Source organism: Nicotiana tabacum, chromosome 11 (genome assembly GCF_000715075.1).
Source record: "Nicotiana tabacum cultivar K326 chromosome 11, ASM71507v2, whole genome shotgun sequence".
Lineage (NCBI taxonomy): Eukaryota > Viridiplantae > Streptophyta > Magnoliopsida > Solanales > Solanaceae > Nicotiana > Nicotiana tabacum.
Window position 1 is genome coordinate 172932732 of NC_134090.1, and position 6853 is coordinate 172939584.

The following is a 6853-nucleotide window of genomic DNA, read 5'->3' on the forward strand; positions in this document are numbered from 1 at the left end:
GCTTAATTGATATTTCTTTCCGCTATTTTTGATAAATTGGGTTAAGTGTTGAATAATGGTCGGGCTTGCCTAGTAGTGTGCTGGGCGCCATCACGACCGGGATTTGGGTTGTGACACCAACTCAGAGAGAAATCTGCTCGGGATGATGAGGAAGCAGCACTGAGAGATGCACAAATTGCTTATAAAGAGGAGAGGGCTCGAAGAATGGCTTAAAATCAGCCTTTGCATGTAGACCAGTTCGGAAACATAGCTCCCGACCAAGGGAAACCACTTGGCGATTTTGATAGACAGGTATACAACCAAGACTTATCTAGTGTGAGACCACCTCCACTTGCAGCCAATAATTTTGAGTTAAAGCAAGGGTTGCTCCAAACACTCCAAAACAATTATATTTTGAGAGGAAAGAGGAACAAAGATCCAAACAATCATCTAATGGACTTCAAGGAGATTATAAATACCTTTCAATACAACGATGTGTCACAAGATGCAGTTTACTTAAGGGCATTCTCCTTACACTGAAAGATGATACGAAACATTGTCTTCGAAGCTTGCCCTAGGGATCAATTAGAACATGGGATGAGATGACCAAAAAAATTTCTTGCTAAATATTTCTCCTCAACTAAGATGGGCAAGTTTAGAAAAGAAATCCATAACTTCTGCCAGAATGACACTGAAACAGTGTTTGAAGCTTGGGAGAGGTTTAAAGAGATTGTCAGAAAGTGTCAACACGACAAAATTGAACTCTGGATGCAACTCCAGGACTTTTGGGATAGTTTGACACCGTTTTCACGCAGAACATTGAGCAATACAGTTAGAGGTCCGTTGATGAAAAAGACACCAGAGGAAATAGTCACTATTCTAGATGAGTTGTTTGAAGATGCAAATCAGTGGCCCTCTGAGATTGTTGAAAGAACAAGATCAACTGGTGTTCACCAGGTTGATGCTGACACATATGTGCAGGTACATCTTGATGCCATGGCGAAGGAAATAAGGAAGCTGACCTTAGCTTTAATACATAATGAGCCTCATACAACATGTGATATATATGGAAGAGGACACCCTACTCATGGGTGTCAAGCTCAACTGAGGAAGTTATTGCTGTGGGGAATTACAACTTCAATGCAATGGGTTAGAAGCACCCTGATTTTTCATGGAGTTCACCTGGTAGTAAGCAAATGCATGGCAACAAAATAACTCCAGAGTTCAAGGAGCTCCTGGTTTTGCGAATCAGCCGAGGCCGCAGTTTTAGCCTCAACAACCAATTCAGTCTGGGTTAGAAGATTAAATAAAGTCCTATATTGTCAAGGCAGATGAGAGGCTAGATGCTCATGGTGCAACTATTAAAGAACTTGTGACAGATTTGCGAAACTTGGAGAGACAAGTGGGACAAATTACAACTATATTATCTGAGAGAATCCCAGGTACTCTGCCAGCTGGTACTGAAAAGAATCCCAAAGAAATGGTAAATGTTATGACCTTGAGAAGAATACAAGTATTGAAAGATCCCACTCCAATTCACAAAGAAGCTGCGCCTGAAAAAGAAAGTGAGAAGGAGCTGAAAATTGAAGATGATAAAAAGACTGAGAAGAAGAAAGGCAAGAAGGGAGTGGAGAAAAAGAAGAAAGAAGAAACTTCAAGGAGGGAGGAATCTGATGATGTGAGCAAGCATATGCATGCTCTACCTTTTCCCCAAAAGCTCTATAGAGAAAGCTGGACAAGTAGTTTGAAAAATTTCTAGACATGCTGAGACATGTTAATTTAAACATGACATTCACTGAAGTTCTCTCACAAATGCCAGCTTATGTAAAGTTCTTGAAGGAGATTCTTACAAAGAAGAGAAAGATAGAAGAGACCAAGGTGGTTACGTTCACAGAGTATTGCAGTGCAATCTTGCAAAATAAACTCCCACAAAAGTGTGGAGATCCAGTGATTTAACTATTACCTTGCTCTTTAGGCACTCTTAACTTTGATAAATCTTTATGCGATTCGGGTGCCTCAATTAATCTAATGCAATTGTCTATTTACAGGAAGTTGGAGAATCAAATTGGTGAGATAAGGTCGGTGCCTATTGTAGACATGTGATTTTTGACCTTACCCAAGATTTTTATATTTTAGCATGTAAATATTTAATGTAGGTCTAATATAGCTATTTCAACAATTTTGGACTTCTTTACTTTATTTTCGTCATAAAAATGAAAGATTACAAAAAAATATTTTAGCTTACGTATCTTTCATAAATTTAAATAAAAATATACAAAAATAGTACCTTATTTGTATCTTTACATAATCTTGAAAATATAAAAAATATGTTGCATTCGCATCTAGGATTTAATTTTTGCTTTTTAAAATCAGTTAGTAATTTATCTGCTTTACAAAATTGAAAAAATCACAAAAAAATGTATTTTGCATTTTTATTGTTTAATTTTGAATTTTTGTAATTTTATTTAATTAGGTGTGGTAATTATTATTCAGAGATAATTAAGTTAATTTGGTAGAATAATTTGGTTTAGGGGTTGTTCAATAAAGGTAATGTTTACCTAACTTTAGGAAGCTTCTACAATGGTAGGGTCTAGGAAATGCACTACTAAATTAAATAAAAGCACTAAGCTAGTGTAAATAATTGAAAAATGGGAATGGGTAATGGAAATGACACTAACTTAATGCCCATTTAAGGGCTGAAAAACATGGTCAGAGGGGGAGAACATTCAAAGAGGGTAGAAGGCTAGGAAATTCGGAGAGGAAAAAAAGAGAAGGGGGCGGAGAGAGCAGTATACACCCGATATACACTCTGGATACACTGGATATATAGGGGCAGAGAGCTAAGAAAACTTGGAAGAGATTATGAGAGAGGGAGACAAGAAAACTTTCTGAAAATACTGGAAAAAAACTGGAATTTATTTTCATTGATTTCTATTTTCTGGTTTTCAATTTCGAATTAGCTGAAACCATCTTCCATATACTGTTTCATTGAACTATTTGGGGTTAATAGCTGGATTAAAACTGGGACTGTTTTGTTGCTGCTGGTGATTGCTGTTGTTTTTACTTCTGATCTCACCCCCTTTTGACTTTCATTTCCAGGTATTCCTTCATACCCTTTGCTAACAAATGAAGTGCCACAAGTTGGAACCAGATTGAATTTGTATACAGATTTGGATGTTCGAATTGGAATTTGAATAAGAGTCTTGTTTGAATGTTAAATTCTATTAGCTTCTGCTGTTTATACTTTTGTTTTCTTGTTATGATTCATGTGTTAAGTTGTCCAACTGTGCTCAAGGTATAGATTGTATACAACAATAGCTTCTGCTGAAATTTTGGCTATGTATGTATAGATTGCCTGGTCTTAACTGTAACCAATTGATGTTTCCATATAGTTTATGCCTTAGTTTAAAAGGGGATTATTGTTGATTGATATATATAAAGTTCTTATTCATGCCCCGACTCGTTTTTCTCCCCTCCTCAACGGTTAAAAAGATTATGAGAGATCACTGGTAGGTATGGCTTCAGGGATTCGATCCTGAAGTCCTTGCTTGCAGCCGGCGTTGCCAAAATATTCAGGCCCTTCCGCTAATAAAATGGTTTAATAAAGCCTTGTTGTTTGGAAGGGACTTCTCAAGTACTTTAGTGTTAAATAATTAGGGTCTTAAAAAATGGAAATTTGAGGCAAGCCATAGTTAGACACTTAGTAACAAATGGCTCTTGTGTTAATTTCATAATGTAGAGGTAAAATAATAAATATTCCTAGAGAAACCTTTAGGGCCGTTTAAAATATTATCGTGATTGTGGACATGTTCGCGTGACATAATTACGAATTTTCAAAAATAAATTAAGGTTCGCGTCCGCGCGACTTTGACTAAGTTTTTTTTTCTCAAATAAATTAAGTGTTGTGAATTGTGTACACGTACGCATGACATGACTCTTGACACGCCAAATCACACGAGTATACGTATGCGTAACTCGATAATTCTTTAAGTACGAGTAAATCACGTAATTAAAAGCGGTAAAGGTAAAAATGCATGTAGTTTCTAAACACATAATTAAATAATTTAAGCTAAGTATAAATGATAAAGCGACCGTGCTAGAACCACGGAATTCGGAAGTGCCTAACACCTTCTCCCAGGTTAACAGAATTTCTTACCCAGATTTCTGGTTCGCAGGCTACAATACAGAGTCAATCTTTTCCTCGATTTGGGATTCGAACCGGAGACTTGGGACACCATAAATTATCCCAAGTGGCGACTCTGAATCTTTAAATAAACGAATCCCGTTTCGATTGTTCTTTGATTGAAAAAACTCCCTTATACACTCCTTCGGGTGTAGGTAAAAAGGAGGTGTGACAGCTCTAGCGACTCTGGTGGGGATCGAACCCAGAATCTCTGGTTCAGGGTTCAAGAATTCGAGCTTAGAATAATTGTTATATTTGTCTTTATTTATTGTCTGGTTTTATTTACATGGTTGGGCCTAATGTGCTAAATATTGTTTTTACCGCTTTGATATTTGGTTGGACTATATATAAATTGTTACGAAACCCTCCTCTCTCTGAGTCTTTTAAATCATCTGGGAAGTGTGCACTTCGTATGACTTCTTTTCTGTTAGAGTCATATCTCAATTTTAGAACGAGGTTCGGACAAGTTGCAAAGCCGGTGAAGCTTCTGTATTCCCGGTACGCTGCCCCCCTTGGCTCGAGTTGTCTGCTCGGGTAAGCCAAGTCTAGAACAAACAAACCCAGGTTTTTAAACTTAGAATAACATAGCCTCATGTCGGATCCCTAGTAGGAACGTTTGTTGCATCACGTGCATTTGACTTTGGGGACTCAACACAGGGGTTGGGTCCGTCTAGGACAGGTGTACCCAAAATAATAGACCATCTTTATGCATACTATGTGCTACATATTGCATTTCTTCAAGGGTAAAAGGGTCATTTGGCGGACCAATGATAGTTGAGGGTAGATAAAAAAGAAAAAAGAAAAAGAGAGGTGAAGTGTGAGGATAAAGCGAGGAGGGCCCAATTATGTTTTCTGTCATATTGTTGTTAAGAAAAGAAAAGGAGCTTGAAATTTCAAAAAAAAAGAAAAAGATTTTGTACTTTTTCATCATTTTCCGAAATTCAGAAAATCAAAAAAAGGAAAAAGAAGAAAATCCAAAAAGAGTTTACATGTTTCATCATTTTTCAAAACAAAAGATAAAAAATATTTTTCTCTGAATTAGTTGTTATTTTTATTTCTCGCCCGTATCCAATCTACCCGAACTACGCATACCTGATTCTCGTCTTTCGGGGCGTGATACGTAGGCAACCCACATAGGGTCCGGTCTTTCTAGTAAATCTTAGGTTCTTGGCTTTGCGGGGTCTTAGCCAAATTTTGCACTTCTAACCACCTTTTGGCCAAATAAGCTATTTTTGCAAAAATAACCTCAATCATGTCTTGCGTGTGTCTAGTAGGGAATGTTTTTGTCTCACATAGTGTTGGTTTACGTTTTCTCATACAGGTGTGAATTTACTTGCCGGAGTTTGGGCATGACAGAGCCTCAGGACCATCTAGTCAGGATCGTTCATTCAGGATTGGATCAAAAGAAGATTTTCTGTTTTTTTATGTTTGCAGTTTGTTTTCTTTTTATGTTGTCTTTTTACCTTCTAGTTTTGTATAATAATGTCGAGGTTTTTATTATTATTGTACTTACTATTTTGCATTTGGAAAAAGTGTGTTATGAGTCAAAAATCAAAAAAAAAAAAAGAAAAAAAAAAGAGAAATTTCGTGTTTTTATATTTCCGTTATAAGTTTTCTTTAGAATACTAATTCTAGAAATGGAAAAACAAATTTGAGGTTGTTTCTCCTTTAGGCAATTAATATCTAGGACTTCAGATGAATTGTTTTTGTGTTTCCTTTAGTATATTAGGGCCAAATTAAAAAAAAACGAGAATTTTCTTTTAGTACTTCTTTAAAAGTTTTCTTTAAAGTATTAATTCCAAAATCCAAAAAGATTTTCTTTTGAGGTGTTTCTTTGGGGAATTAACAAAAAATGAAAAAAAATTCTTTTTATTTCTACTAGAATGTTAGGATATCGTACATAGAAGAAAGAGAAAAAAATAATGTATTTTATCTTTGGTTTATTTCAGAGTTTCTCTCTTAATCAAAATTGAAATCCAAAAACATTCTGTTTTATCTTTTTCATTGCTTGCTTCGAAATCTTGCATTAGGATATCAAATGAAAATTCAAAATATTTTTTCGTGGTTTATTCTTTCGATCTTCTTCCTAACAAAAGAATCAAAAAAAATATTTTTGTTTTCTCTTCTAGGATTTTCCTACATAATTTCCCAAGGAGTGTTTGTTCAAAAAAAAAAAAAAGAAAACAAAATATATGCTCGTTAAGCTTGAGTTTGCAATAGGTTATAGAACATTAAGTCTAGAAATTTAAAAAAAAAGAGATTTATTTCCCCTTTTCTCGTCAAAGTCAAAAAGAAAAGAAACAAAGAACGTCAGTTTGCTTCCTTTATTCCTGATCTTCCAGAACTACGTAAAGATCTGATTCATGCGGCGTCATGATACGTAGGCAACCTACATAGGGTTCGATCGAATCATTTTATTTTTTTAAAAAAGAAAAAAAAAGAAAAAAAAGGAAAGAAGAAAAGAAAAAAGGGTGAAATTATGGGACGTGAGAAATGAGAGGAAAGAAAAGAGTGATAATTAGAAAAAAAGATGAAGGAAAATGATCAAGCAAGTGCTAGAAAAGCAATGAAAAGGGAGGTTGAAATGAACAAATTGGGATGATGTCAAGTGACCTTATGACCCTCGAAGTCATTCTAGAACCGTTAATTGTAGCTACGTGCATTCCACACAATGTGATATTTTTGTTGTTA

General features: G+C 35.5%; 1 non-coding gene across 1 annotated transcript; it reads right to left on the reverse strand.

Annotated features, from left to right (window-relative positions):
• Positions 1–630: 630 nt before the first annotated feature.
• On the reverse strand, positions 631–737 carry LOC142166672 (small nucleolar RNA R71). Its single transcript, XR_012697075.1, has one exon. It is a non-coding gene; the product is annotated as a small nucleolar RNA R71 (small nucleolar RNA).
• Positions 738–6853: the final 6116 nt, after the last annotated feature.